Source organism: Mytilus edulis, chromosome 9, assembly GCF_963676685.1.
Source record: "Mytilus edulis chromosome 9, xbMytEdul2.2, whole genome shotgun sequence".
Classification (NCBI taxonomy): Eukaryota; Metazoa; Mollusca; class Bivalvia; order Mytilida; family Mytilidae; genus Mytilus; species Mytilus edulis.
Window position 1 is genome coordinate 59,107,907 of NC_092352.1, and position 15,953 is coordinate 59,123,859.

The window sequence follows — 15,953 nt, forward strand, 5'->3', positions numbered from 1 at the left end:
ATGTAGAAAAGTAAATGCATAACAATACGCACATTAATATTCAGTTCAAGAGAAGTCTGAGTCTGATGTCAGAAGATGCATATACGGACCCTGGATTTAAATCAGATATGATCTGGCGGTTTTTCAAAATACATATTTTTAATTGTGACTATCTTTAGCTCCGAATCTTTCTATCATTCTATATAATTAATTTAGTTTAAATGAAAATAAGGAACTTGGAATTAAAACACTGTTGAAGAGAAACTACATATTCGGGTTAAATTCACCTCAGTTTGTTAATTCAAGTTTGACATCTAACATCTTAATCCGTAATCCACATTTACCTGACGACCTTAAATTGTTTATTGTTTTTTATCAATCGAATATCCTCACACAGGAAACTGAGACAAATATGTTATTTGTAATGGTATTTATCAAAACTAAAATGATGGAAAATATCTTTGTAGAAAATGAATTTGCCTAATAAGCGAATAATTATAATACATAGATTTCAACATCTTCAATAGAGAGATTACTGATAAGATGTCCAAAATATCATCATGATCATGTACATGTATATTGCGATTAGTGCTATATAGTATGTCAATGACATTGAATGCCGCTGAGTGTAAAATATTTGTCAGCTTAAAAAAATATTTTTGACACTGCTGGTTTTAATTTTCTGACTCAAGTATAAATTTAAGAAAAGTTTATAGTTTCTAAATATTTTTAGATTCAATATTTTATCATTATTATTATTTCAAAGTCTCACCACATACAAACATAAAATGAGAATCACAGAACTAAACAATAATTTAAAAAGATAAATGAGAGCCGTATAAGACACAATATATAAATATAAACAAATTTTTACTCATTTACATTCAAAATTTACAGTGTCCGTATACTAAATGAAATTAAACATCTTTTTCTTTAAGAACAAGTGCAATAAAATGCCGTTTCTTTTCAATATAATATTGTTGATGTTTCTGGCACCTATTGCAGCAACATTGTCGTTATTGAATATATAAATTGTTCGCTATTTGATATTTATAAATTAAAATGTTAAGCTTAATGTATCATGATATGTCTATAATGGGCATTTTAAAAGCACAGGAATATAAAAAAAGAAGATGTGGTATGATTTCCAATTAGACAACAGTCCACAAGAGACCAAAATGACAGAGACATTAACAAATATAGGTCACCGTACGGCCTTCAACAATGAGCAATGCCAAATCCGCATGGTCAGCTATAAAAGGCCCCGATATGATAATGTAAAACAATTCAAACAAGAAAACTAACCGCCTTATTTATATAACAACAAAAAAAATGAACGAAAAAAAATATGTAACACATAAACAAACGACAACTACTGAATTGCATGCTCATGACTTGGGACAGGCACATACATAAATAATGTGGCGGGGTTAAAATTGTTAGCGGGCTCCCTGTCCTCCCCCTAGTCTCGGTCAGTGGTATAAAAGTACATGTACAACATAAAAAACGAACTATAATAATCAGTTAAAATAGGCTTAACTCATCAGATGGACAAAAACATGGAGGGTAGAGTGTAATATTTGTAACTGGTCGTTAAGCAACCATGAATCATTTAATCTATTCTTTATATTTTCATCTCTTTATTCTGTAATTTAAAGTGCTTATCCCATTATCATCTTTATTTCTGTAAACTCTATTTATTTACTTTCATAGCCTCATATATGTACATGTACATGGTATTTGTTACAGGAACAATTTTGACATAAAAAAAAATTACAACAAAGTTAGTGTCCATATTTTCAGGACACGATAAATGACTTGAATTTAGCTAGAAGGTTTTTTTTCTAAGAAAATCCAGTTTTAACACACTTATGCTTAATACTCACACTATCAGCCCACTTGTGAACTTTTGCACTTAACCGATTTGAGCTCATGTTATTTAATCTACACCACAAACGAATAATACTTTTCCACTGTTTATCAAAATTAGGTGGTATTCCTAAGTCTCTAGTAACTGTAGCATTTGGTGCATATTTTTGTACTCCGAGAAAAAAATCTACAAGCCCTATTATGTATAGAGTTAGTACAGGAATATGTTTTTTTGACCCCATATACCTGCTCCATATTCTATTATAGGACAAACCAATCTTGCATACAATTTTACAAATACAACGAAACAAACACCACCTAAAACAATTGTTTTACAAAAATAAATCAACTTCGAATTACAATGAAGTTTGACTAAAAACCCAAAAAAAGTATCATAAAGTCAAAATAATTAACCTATAAAAAAATACACTCAAAAAAGAAAGAAATACAAAGTTTTGTTTTAAATCCTACAAAAACAAACAATTATATAACACGGCAAACAAAAAGGTGGAAGCCGTGTAATTGTTATGTTTCTTTATTTCTGCATGGGTCAGTGATTTTATTACCTTGTTAATTACTGGCACGTGTCGTCGGACAAAACCTTTAATGACAGAAAAAATCAAATTACGACTTAACTACAATTTCTAATGGCTAAAAAAATCAGATACATTATCTTAAAAAAAACAGCGTCCGATGGTATCTTTTTTACATTCATAGCATCATCCCATCATGGGCTTAGTGCAGCTTCTTGAGCTTAGTGCACTAAGGCGGCCTAGGTGGTGTTTAGACGCTCCCTAATATACCGTCGTATATTACAAAAAATGAGAATGGAAATGGGGAATGTGTAAAAGAGACAAAAACCTGACTATAGAGCAGACAAAAGAGGAAGGCCTATATTACGGGTCTTCAATGTAGCGAGAAACTCATGCGTATACATGTACATACATGCATTATTGTATGCACATGCTTGGAAATAATCCATAATCCAAACGCACAGGTGTCAATATCTGCAAATCTTCCGGTTGATACAAGTTGTCATTTAAAAAAAGTGAAATTATAGTGTATTTTATGGATGAATAGATAAAATTTTAAAGAATTACAATCCCTTAAAAACGAGGCACCATCATATATACTTATAAAACAGCTCAAATTCAAATCACTGAAGAGACATGTATTTTCGAAATGCGCATCTGGTGCAAGAAAATTGGTACCGTTAATTTTATTCTATATTAACCAGTGACCCGTGTACTAATTTTTAGGAAAAGGGATAGAAAAAGTATGAAACAAAAATAACCGGAAACTATATTTTCAAAATGCACTGCATAATTTAAACCGCTTTAAGGTGTTTCATTTTATTTTATGTTTGTGCGTATACGAAAAAATGATAGCAAGTTAAACTTCAATGTTCATGACTTACAAGTATTATATTTCTTGTAAAATTGATAGATGAGCGTTTTTCACAAATACCGAACATAAGAATATAGCGTAAACGTCAATAAATGGACAAGCAACCCAACGAGAAAAATATAATTTCAGAGGCATCTACATGTACATGTATTATAACTAGTTTTGAGTTAGAGAAATCATTCAACATTTTCAATGCCATGCATACGATTTATTTCAGATTTGTGCGTTTTTTCGATTTACGAATAAGTCAATAAGATACAAAAAAGTAATTGAAGCAAAAAAAAGATACATGAAATAACGAATTAACAAAAGTTTACAAATACATACCTAGGTGCTTTTAATAAAACAACATTTATTTTTTATATTATTATAATTTTATGTTTATGTACCCGATATGGAGTTCTTCTGAAATTAAAAATCACTTGAATGGGTATTTCTGGTGTATATACATGTATAACACGTGATACCTACATGTACAATATACGGAAATGACACGGCTGGGTATTGTAAAGTTACTGGAGGTAGATTACTGGCAGGTGTATATCCCCGGGCGAAAAAATTACTAATTTGTGAAAATGGTTAGGTGAATTTGTCATATTGTAAACGTTTGAATAGCGCTCATCTCTTCTGTTTTATAATATTAATTGCGCCAATAAATGGAACTTGACACATTCCCCATTTCCATTCTCAATTTTATTAATTGTGTCATATTTACCTCGAAACTATTGCCCAAACTATTAACATATTTACACGTACATGTAACATTAGAATACTTACTTCAACTGTTAAATAACTTTATAATTACTAAAATTCGAAATTATATACTTCTCCTTCCGTATGCCATGTTTTTGTGTCAATTCTATCTTTCCATCAGGTCCATTGTGCACTTTTTTGTCCGTCTAAGTGCACTAAGGAGGCCCTTTCAGTTTGCGAATTCTGAACCTACATGTAAATACCAAAAAGGACCTCCTCAGTGCTCTAAGAAGAAACATTTGAAAACAAGTGTATAATATTTCAGTGTATGTAAAGTGCGGATCCTAAAATATCATTTTTACTGTATATGCCATAAATGTCTAATCAGGCGCGTAGCTACGTTTACGTCAAAACGCCCGGGCGTACACTTGAATTTTAATCTCAATACATTAAACAGATCTGGTTTAAAGCACACCAGTCTTTTAAATCTTTCTTCAAAGCTTGTAATTGCGAATAAAAGTGACAAAATTTTCTTACGATCAAATGGTACCGTATTATATATTTGTTAATTTTCTGTCAGTCAAAGTCAGAATCTTCTTGGAATTCTTCTTACTTTCCTTACGCTTAAAGCAATTTTTAATCAGCTGAGATTCGATATGTGCTTTGAATTTAGCCGAACCTAAATTTATGACGCGAAAACAAGAAATAGAGAATCTAGATTTCATCGGAGGCGTCAAAATTTAGGTTCAATATGTGGTAAAAGTTTTTTTTAAATATCAATAAATGAAATTTTACGAAAGTTGGACAGAAGCTTGTATTCTCAAAAGAGTATCCAGACCATATTGATGAAAGTATATTTTTAATTTACCTTTATTTAACTGATAAAAAGAATTTCTGTTTATTATAGTTAACAAGTAGATACAATCTTTGGTTGAAGTTTGTTACACTTCAATTACTTTGTAAACTCTTCATCGAATCTTATGAAACGGCTTTTGCAGATGTTTTTTTGTGTCTGAAGCAAAATTTTGAAAGTTTTTTTTTTCAGTTGACATACATGTATGGGTTTATCCTTCAGCAGTTAACAGACGCTCTGTGATTATTATTTTTTACATGTATAATAATTTTGAAAACCTTCAGACATTGTAATGAGACTTGGGTAGAAGTTAATATTCCAGAGAAAGAAAAAAAAATCTAAAGAGAATGTTTGATTATTCAAAAATCTGCAATGGACTGATAAAAAGATTCATTTTTTTCACAGGAAGCGGTGATCTAGCGAGAACCGGTTTCACGGAACCCTTTACGAATTCTCGTAATGCGCCTAAACATCTTTGCAAATTAATCATTTCGTATCCATTTGCACAAAAAGGGGCTTTACCCCATGGTTCCTTATAAACATATTTCAAAGTATTAATATGGTTTGGATATTTTCTTTATCACCAATGACCATTAGATTTCAAATCAACACAATGAATACATTACATTAAACATAAAAAAAAAAGGTATGTTCAACTGGCTATTGATTAGTTTCTGATGACAGAAATGGGCCTCCCCTCGAACCAACTACTAGAAGGTGATGTAACCTGGGTACGATTAGGGCTCTCAAACCCCTCGCTTGGATTGGGGCGTACACTTAAAAATAGCCTAGCTACGCCACTGCTAATGTAGAATGATAAATAAACAGACGAACTTTTTTTAATTTTTGAAGAAAATGAGGAAAATTGGTTAAAATGTATATGTTCAGAAATACATAATACTAATTAAACAAAGTAAGAGATGCGAGCGGAGTTTTATCGCGCCTAAAGCCATCCAGCTGTGAAATATATACCAAAATAGGTGAATATTTAGGACATTTCACGAACAGATCGTGAAGGTGCTTTATAACTAACAGGTAAGATGTTGTTGCAGTAAAAAATATTCATTTTAATACAATTATTAAAGTTGTATAACGTAGAATATGCTTTGTCATTCAGTTTCTTCATATTTAACTAAATTCCACCATGATGATTTCGTAATGCTAGTCATGTTTACTGTCGAATAATGATACTATTCTTTCATTTTCACGAATCATTAGTATTGTATATGCGGTGCATTTTCACTGTATAATTTTTTTTTTATCTATTACAGTTCATTTCTTTAAGCATGTAGAGCAAGACTTTAGTTGATTTGCTTGCTTTTTTTATTGGATAATCATTATGATAACACCCAATTTAATTCAAATATTAAAAATACAGGTTAAACTATGCCTATTTATATTGTTTAAAAATGTCAATCTTATTTACAAAAATTGTATAAACAATTACATTGTATACAAACAAAACAAGCAAGCCAACCATAGTTTCGCTTTACATGCATTAGGAAATAAGCTGTAAAGCCTTAATTTAGCCGACTTGCTCAAACAATAGATAAAGTAAGAGAAAGATTTGATAAAATTTAACTTACGGAGGAAAGTTTGGTTTTAAAACACTCTAATAAATTCAATAGAAATAACATTTATTTCAAATGTATTCCATTTAGTTTCTTATAAAGCGTATAGGGATCTTTATCCTTATTTTTTTATCCATTTTCATGACACTTCACCACTAATTACGTACATCTTGATATAGATTGCACCTTTGTTTTCCCGTTTAAAAGGTTTTACACTGGAGCCTTTTATAACTTGCTATTCGGTGTGAGACAAGACTCCATGTTGAAGACAGTATTTTGACGTATAATGGTCTACTTTTATAAATTGTGAATCGGATGGAGAGTTGTTTCATTGTCACATACGACATCTATATATGGCTCAAAAACGAAACGAGACGGGATAAAAAGGGACACAAAAATCCACGCTACTTTTTTACTATATTTATAATGGGCTTAATATGAGTCAAAATAGAGTAAAAAACTAAAATAGTGGGTCGCATTTGGGTATAAGCGTCACGCCGGATTGCCGATTTTTTGCAAGCGTGACAGGTGAAAGTCAAATGATTGTGAAGTGAAAAACGGGAAATGAAGTCTAGCGGGACACGGATAATCACAAAAAAATAGAACTGCATAGTATAAGCGGGATACAGGAATCTGACAAAACAATAAGCGGAATACGGGAATCTGCCAAAACAGTAAGCGGGATCCGGGATCAGAACCCCCCAATGAGACCCCAGAATAAGATAATTTTGTATATTCATCCTATTGTTACAGTCATGCCTTCAATAACAAATGTATTCGATGCATGCATTTTTTTATATTTTTGATCCCTTTTTCAATTTTGTGGGGTCCAAATTTATAGACAAATGTCCTTTAATATAGATATTTGGAATTCGTTGACATGCTGAATCTAACCGTGTATCTAGTTTGGGGATTGTTTGCCTAGTTGCTGAAATATCCCACATAGAGTTCCAAAGGGTCTATAATCAACAAAAATGAATTGAAGCATGCATTTCATGTACAGTAACCCATATGTGTATGGTTTTACCTCTGCGGTAGTATCCATTCGCGGATCTAGAATTTTTCATTAGTAGGGGCCCACTGACTGCCTAAGAGGGCCCACTGACTGCCTAAGAGGGCCCGCTGCTGTCACGCTCCAGTGATTCCCTATATAAGTTAAAATCAAGGAGAAACGTAATCTGAAGAATACAATATGACATTTTGAGAATCGCTTTTGTTACAAGTTTGAAAAGCTATATATTTGATGAAGAATGAATGAGGAGTTTGTATTTTAATTTGAAAATACATGTATCATAAATCCAAAAGTCATCAACTAAGTTTTTTTTCATTTGTTGCAAGTGCATTTATCACATAATTCTACAATAAAAATTCCTCGCATCTTTGAAAATTCTACATTAATAATGGCTGCACTAACAGTGATAATTCATCGCATCTATAGTTAAAATGGATAGCTTTCAATAATCGATATGCTATATTATGATGCTTTTATAACACTTTTTTGAATTTTAATGCTATGTTTGTATATTATAAAGACATATCACAATGAAAATATGTTAAAACGTAACTTAAAATCCTTTAACTTGATATTTTGAAAACGTAAACAAATACAGTTTTCCCATGATCCTTTATTCTACAATAGACATACCCGCATATAACAGTAAAAATGAACTAGCTGGATTCGCACTTTATATACACTGATATTTGCACAATTAAATGATTGTTTTATTGGCGCAAATGAATGTTGCAGTTTTTATGATTCAGTGATACAAAAAAAAAAAGAATTCGCGTAATTAACTTGTGACGCAAATTAATTCTTTTTTAGCCAAACTGGATATCGGCCTTCAAAACATTGTGTATACACAAACAAAGCAATATTTATCTTTTACGCAGTCTAGCCGGAGAATAAAAGTTTTTGCAATTTGTGTAGGATTTTAATTTTAGAATGCAACGAACAAGTAAGAAGATCGTTATGCACGATGAAAGGGAAAAATTTGGTGCGTCGATAAAAATTTCATGGATGCACTTGATAATTGTAAAATTTCAAGTCTTTAAATAACATCCATTTGTTGAACTGATTATTTCGATCCTTCAAATATATGTAGAATAATAATAAAGAAATATATTATTAAGTCTCTTTCATATAAATACTGTAGATTTGTATTTGATCATCGATTGCAAACATAATGTTCAGTGAGAAATATTTCATGTATTCGTACAGAGAACAAATCAACTTCTTTCAGAATACAATTGATTGGTTATTGAAGTAAATGATTTGCGACAGAATAAGTGAAACTTGGCCAGCAGCTTACCTCTAAAATAAAGAAATATAAAAAAAGATAGAGTTAATTCTGTATTTTACTCATACTGCACTTAAGCACTTTTTACAGTCAATACCGAAAATATGAAATACATCGATTTAAATTATGTACACAATGAATAATTTCTGTGTAGTTTTCCGTGTCTACATTTACATACGAGTACAATATAGTAAACTGTATAATTTGTGTATGTATTTGATCCTATGAGCTGTATATTAATTTTCTTACGGAATAAAGAATTATTATAGTTAAAAAGAAAAAAGAGAAACGGTAAATATACAGGAATACATAAAGTTTTGTAAATAGTTGCAAAGGACCACACGTAACTTACATGCCACGAGTTTTCATAGAACTTGGCAATTTTTGAAACGCATGTTTATATGCGATAAAGATCTAGTGCATTTGAGCAAATTAAAATCATGTTATATAATTATCTATCTATTTTATTTTCAACAAATTCACAAGTTTTGCATTTTTAAACCGCGTGTGCATATATATTTTAATGTTTTTATTTTAATTCCTTATATATATGAACATGTGACGTGTATTATTCGGGCGCCCTATTATTCATTCGCTTGTTTAAAATGTGAAACATGTGACTTTACTAAGACTGTACGCATTTAAAGTTTGAAACAAAAAACTGCAATTGGCGCAAATTGATTCTGCCCAAACGATAGATACATCGAGGTCGTTTCGCTTAAGTGATTTACCTGTAAAAAGTCCGGGTCTCATCCATGTTTAAAACGAATTAATGCATGTTTGAAATAGCTTAACAGGGGCGTGGCCTATTAGTTTGACGCAACTAACCACTAACTTGATTTCAATTGATCGACTGCAGAGAAATCTATTTGACTGGCGTTAAAATGAATTGATATGAATTGAAATGAATTAAATATAATTTTTAATTTTTGTCAATCTTTATCAAATAACGATCAATCTCATTTAAATAGCGTTAACACGTTTTTGTCCGATCAAGTTAAATTCGGGTTACTAGTGTAATGTGTGTTTAGGATGGGCACTTATGATTTGTAAATATTGATACGATTCATGTTTTTGTATATTTGATTTAACATCAAGTTTGTTATTATTATTACTTCGGTAAATTCTAAATAGGTCATACTACATCTAGACACCTCAAATGTGATTTTAAGCAGAGGGTCAATGTTGTTCGCTGTGTTAAAGAAATCTTCAACCTGTTTTAATGTGCCTGTGAATGACATAAAACTGTCGTCTTTGTATTGACAGTGCAATTTGATGTTTTCTATCCATTGGAACTTTTCTAAGTTATTTTTAATAGGACAGAAAGATGTAAATCTGCATGTCATAGAAAATATACCACTAATAGGCGCTCCTATAATTTGTTTGTATGAATGTCCATTTAACTCAAGTTCATTGTTTCTTAACTTTACAAATGCCGTTTATTCTGTTTGTTTTAAATTTTTAAAGCATATTCTTTTGTTAGTCAACTGATGAAAGTGCATTGATAACTGTTTCTTCTTAGTTATCAATCTTCATATTTGTGTACATTGATGTGACATCATAGGCAATAAGAATGCATTCTTTCTTGACCTTGTGCGACTCTATTTTATAAATGAAGTCTTTCGTATCTTGAATGTAAAAGTGATGACTCTTCAATAACGGTTTTAGAGTTAGATCCAGTAATCTTTCAATGCGTCTCGTGGTAGAGTTACTCTGATGGATGATTGGTTGGTAAGAAATGTTTATGTTGCTAACTATTTGACCAGTTCGAAATGCCTCATTAATTATTTCTAGACTGATTATATGAATTTTCGGAAGAAGGTATATGTGTCCATGTTTTGATTCATTATCATTCTTCAAAAATTTTAAGTTTATGAATCTATTTCTTTTTTCCTATATTGTTTTCAACAATATCTTTTATAGATTTGACAACAACCTTAATAGTTATTTTCAAGTAATGATAACTGTGAAGGTGACTTGTTTCTGTTTTAATGTAATCGATTTTATTTACAACCACTGTTGTGTTATTTTGATCGTCTTTATATAAATATGTTTTAGTTATATTAGAGCTTTTCGTTCTCATGTTGATCAAATGTCCCTAAACTGTTTAACCTTAAGTTTTGATGTATCTATTTTTGTGTCAATTGACTAATTTTCTAGGGCAACATAGTAAAACTTTATTATTACAGGCGTACAAAAGGCTCACAAAAAGCTCATACAAGCTCTTAACTATAAACTTTTCTATTTGATTGACATTGATGGGAGTGTAATGGTGTATTAACGATATTTGCTTCTCTAAAATGCTCGGAGCATCCTCCAAGCATGCCTGGAGGAAGCTCACTAGAATAAATATATGTTCCCTAAAAGCACCAAATTTTGCTCAAACATACTTCTATCTATATTCTTCAATTTTAGATATGGAGGCAATCTGGAAATAAAGTTTACTTCCTGTAAAATTCAAAATGGCGGATGCATGTTTAAATTTCAACTTTTCTTAATTCTCTTTCAAATGTTTTAGTTTAAACGAAAAGAACTGATGTTGTTATTCATCTAAATCACATTAGATGGTTTTCATTGTTGTTGAAGCAGCAGTTTTGTGACGTTTGGTGAACTTCCGGTCGAAATTTTATGTTAAAATTCAAGAAAAATGTCGTCTTTTAATTTGCAAAAAGTGAGAAGAAGGGTGTAATAGAATCAGGTATTTATTTCTTTGGAGACTATTAAAATTCAATTGATATGGTGAACACTATTATTTCATTATTATATTTGAATGAAGATAGATATACACTTCGATAAATCAAGAGTCTAAATAACAATTCAAAGATGAGCTCTTAAAGATTTAAACTTATTGAGACATTAGATGATCGAATACCAGGTAGTTCTTCCTCAAATGTTGAAAAGGTTGACTGGACTTTAGTTCATTAATATGTTTTGGAGTTTAATGTGACATCCATTTACAATAAATTAGTACACAATTTTGTATAGGGACCAGCTAAGGACCACATCCGGTTGCAGGAATTTCTTGCTCCATTGAACATCCATTGGTGGCATTCGTCTGTTGTCTGCTCTTTGGTTAGTGTGTTGTCTCTTTGATATATTCCACATTTCCATTCTCAATGTCAAATGAATAATTTGTCAAAATATGACAGAAGAATAGCTGCAATGCCCTACACCCACAAACGGTGTATCAATATTGGTGCCAGATATGTTACTTTGGAAGGAAATCTCGTTAAATGCAAAGAACTTCCATGTTTACCGTCTACGACACAATATGATGGCAGGGGTCTTTCACGTACTACATACAAAAACAATTGCACATGGCATCAGACCAGCCATATAAACACAGAGCTAAAGAGAACTAAAATAAGAAATGAAAAGGATACAGATGATACGTTAAAAAAAAGGCAATCGGAGCTGGAAACTCACCCGCACCAGTTACCATGAAAAATAGTATAAACCAGATGAAAACCTCCACCAAGAAACAACAAGTAATGTTGATATCCCTGTTCGTCAATGTGAACAAAATCCTCAGTACACAACTTTATTAGCGAAGCTCAGTGCTGGGGACCTCATTGTACAAGAAACGAAATATCATTTCCAATGTCTTGCTTATCTTTTTCGGCAGGCATCAAAAGCCTCTAGTGAAGATGAGACTAAATAAGGAAGAGACGCACGAATAAGCCGTTGGATTGCATTAGCTGACATCATCAGCTACATTGATGATTCCATAACCGAAGAGGATTGAGCACCAGTATTCAAGATGTCAGGTTTTTTTTTAGCGAATAAGGAATCTAGATGTTGACATTGAAGACAGAGTTCATAGTTCAAGACAAAAGAATAGACTTCTTACATTTTACAATTAAAGGTTTTTTGCCTGTAAGATAGCTTTCACATGTTTGACTTGGATGGAGATTCGTCTCAATAGCACTCATACTACTTCTTATATCTAATGCTTGCTTTTTTACCTGATGTTTAGGAAATAAAACAAGGAAAAGAGAATAAACTTGCTTTCAAAGATGATATAGAACCCTCTTTTCAGAAAGAAGGTGATGATGACTTGGACTCAAACTTAATGCAGATTTATAAAGCAGTAACAATAATTTGCAGCGACATGTTTATTGTTACATTGTGGTTTGACAGTCGTGTTCCAGTTAACTGTGAGGAGAATTATGTTCCAAGATCTCTAGTAGCTCTTGTTAGTATGTTGTTGTATGAACAAGATATAACAACCGACTCTTATTTGCAGTAAACACTAACGATTTCTTAGATGCTAAACATTCAACAGCTACAAACGAATCCTTAACTCTCCAATGATCCTTCATCATGCATCTAAAGAAACCCCTTACATATGCACCTAGAAATAATGGTTCACTGTCTGACAGAACACATGAAATAAACAGCTTGTTAAGTCAGATGGAGGCACTGTTAACAGAAAACCCATTTGCCCTGCGAAGATGGATAGTAGCTTGACAAGAAATGGCAATACTTGCTAAAGAGTTTGAGAAGAGGGGCGAAAGATACCACAAGGACAGTCATATATCAATTTTTTTTTATGAAGAGGACACAACTGACCATGAGCAGAAACTAAGAGCTCAAAAGTCGTTTATCCATGATATAGCTTCTGTAGTAGAAGAGATAGGAAATCAATTTCTTGAAGACAGCAGTGGACTGCTTGTTTTGTATACAAATTAAAGATATAGATCCCTCAGCAGTTGTTGATACTATTCGTCGTTCGTTAAATAGAAATAGTTGGACAGTACCAGTAAGAAAAGTTCATCTAAGAGAAAACTTGACCTTATTTAAACAGAAAATCACATCTATCCACCATAATTCAGTTTGATTGATTTACTTTAATAAGAAGTCTTTAGACGCTGTAAAACCAGGTTAAATCCATCATTTTTCTACATTTGAAAATGCCTGTACCAAGTCAGGAATATGACAGTTGTTGTCCATTCGTTTTTGATGTGTTTTGTCATTTGATTTTGCCATGTTATTAGGGACTCTCCGATTTGATTTTCCTCTGATTTCATTATTTGTGTTATTCTACTTTTTAGAACCATTGACAAGATGTAACTATTGTAGACTATATGAAGATTGACGGTACAGAGAGACGTTGTCAAAGGCAAACATGCTAACCACGAAACTGATAGAGCTTCTCACGTGTAGATAAAAACAAAACAGAGCTCATTCATTTTCTGTCAAATAAACTGATAGATGAACACATTTTCGGGAAGATAATCATTGCTACAGTTGATACCGATGTATTAGTACTTGTTGTGTCCTGATTTCATGTAACAAATGCAGCTGATATTTATGGGTTGCTTAAGGACTGGAAAACACTTCGGATACCTTTCAATTCATAAGCTTGCTAACTTTTTAGGACAAGAAAAAGCATATGCATTGCCTGTTTTCCATGCATTCACTGGATTCGACAATGTGGTATCGATCGCTGGTTAAGGGAAAAAAAAGCATGGGATACATGGATGGTATTGAATGGTGTCACAAGAGCATTCACCGTTATGAGAAACCAGGGTTGCGTCCAATATCGTAGCAGCTACGTTGTGCTACGTAGATGTTTGTCGACTGAATGAATACTAGTCTAGCTGCTAACAATATATGTGTAGCAGCTATGCTAGCTACATGTTCAATAGTCATAAATCTACGTAGTCCTACAGTTGTACCCGCTACGATAGTGGACGCAACCCAAGTGAGTACTCTGAATGTCGACACTACTATTACGCAATTAATCGAACGATTCGTTATGCTGATGCATGATCGAACAACATCAGAGAAGGTCAATGATGTTCAAGCTTTTTTTTGACAACATTGCTTTTTTTTATTTAACATATTTATTTTGCCGCAAAATTACGTTTTCTTAGAATATTTTCTACCGGAAGTGACGAATTTCGGAATAAAATACACCGAGGGGTTCAAAGAAATGATACATTATTTCAAACCATGAATACATAATAATATTATAGTCTTTACAGCAAACTAAGCCTACCAGATGTGCGATTTGAATAACCATTAATCAGTTATCAAATGCATGTCCGCCATTTTGATGCTAAAACCGGAAGTGGACAAAATCAAGCTTGCCTCCATATCTAATTTTGTTTAGAATGGTCCAAACTATGTTTCTACCAAATTTTATACTTTTAACACAAAGTGCACAATTATTCACCTATCTGCTGGACTATTGGTGCTAATAATCAATTTGTCATTTTAAAGTATACAAATGGTGAACCTTTCGTAATTCGAGAGCACTCAGATTATCTCGTAATCTGCGAGTTTACATAGAAGATATTTTGTATTTGGTTGAAATTTATATTCGATATACTACACCATGAATGAGTCAGAAGCAAAAGATCTTCAATCGAATTATCTTATGTTTGCCTCTAGATGACGATGTGTGGCTAATCTAAGTGCTTACATCACATATTTTGTAAATAAACATTTTTTTTTAAGAGAACAATAGCAGAAAACATGATTACTAGCTCTTCTAATACATTATATAAGACATATGATTGACACCTACGGTGCATAAATGTAAGAGTAAAACAATTGACGACGCGCAATTCTGATGAGCAAGATAAAATTTGTATATACGCGTCTGGCGTATAAACAAATTTTAGTCCTGGTATCTATGATGAGTTTATGTACAGACTAAGATGTCAGGTAGGAGTAATTGCATTTAAATGACTACATGTAATTTGCATCATTGTTCTATATGTAGAAAATTATCCCCAGCAAAGTTGATAGACTAGAGAGGTAATTGACATTTCACGTATCATATAAAAGGTATGTGTAACTATGAACAGAAACCAATGAAGCAGATCATTGAATTCCATAGAGTTTTCAGTCTACCTTAAAAGTTTAGAAAAATGCGGTAAAATAAGATACATTCAGAGTAATTATATCTGACTGCAATACAGTGAGAGGTTATGGTAGCTACAAAAAAAAGTTTAATCCTCAACTTTCTACATACAGAATGCCTGCACCACGCCAGGAGTTGAATCGGGTTCCGTGTGTTTGTTTTGTTCGAGTGTTTGATTTTATCATTTGAAAACGGACGCTCATTTTGGATTTCCCTTGAACATGTTGTAGTTCGGTATTTTTGTTATTTTCCATCATAAATAAAGCATTGGACCGTTAGGTCAATATCGTAGGAATTGCACGGATATCATGGATATGTCATCAAAATACCATTGAAATTAATGGTTTAGGTGTTGTTCAAACATAACTTCCTTCGTGATTTTCCTGATAGAGGGTTGTTGCTCACAAGGA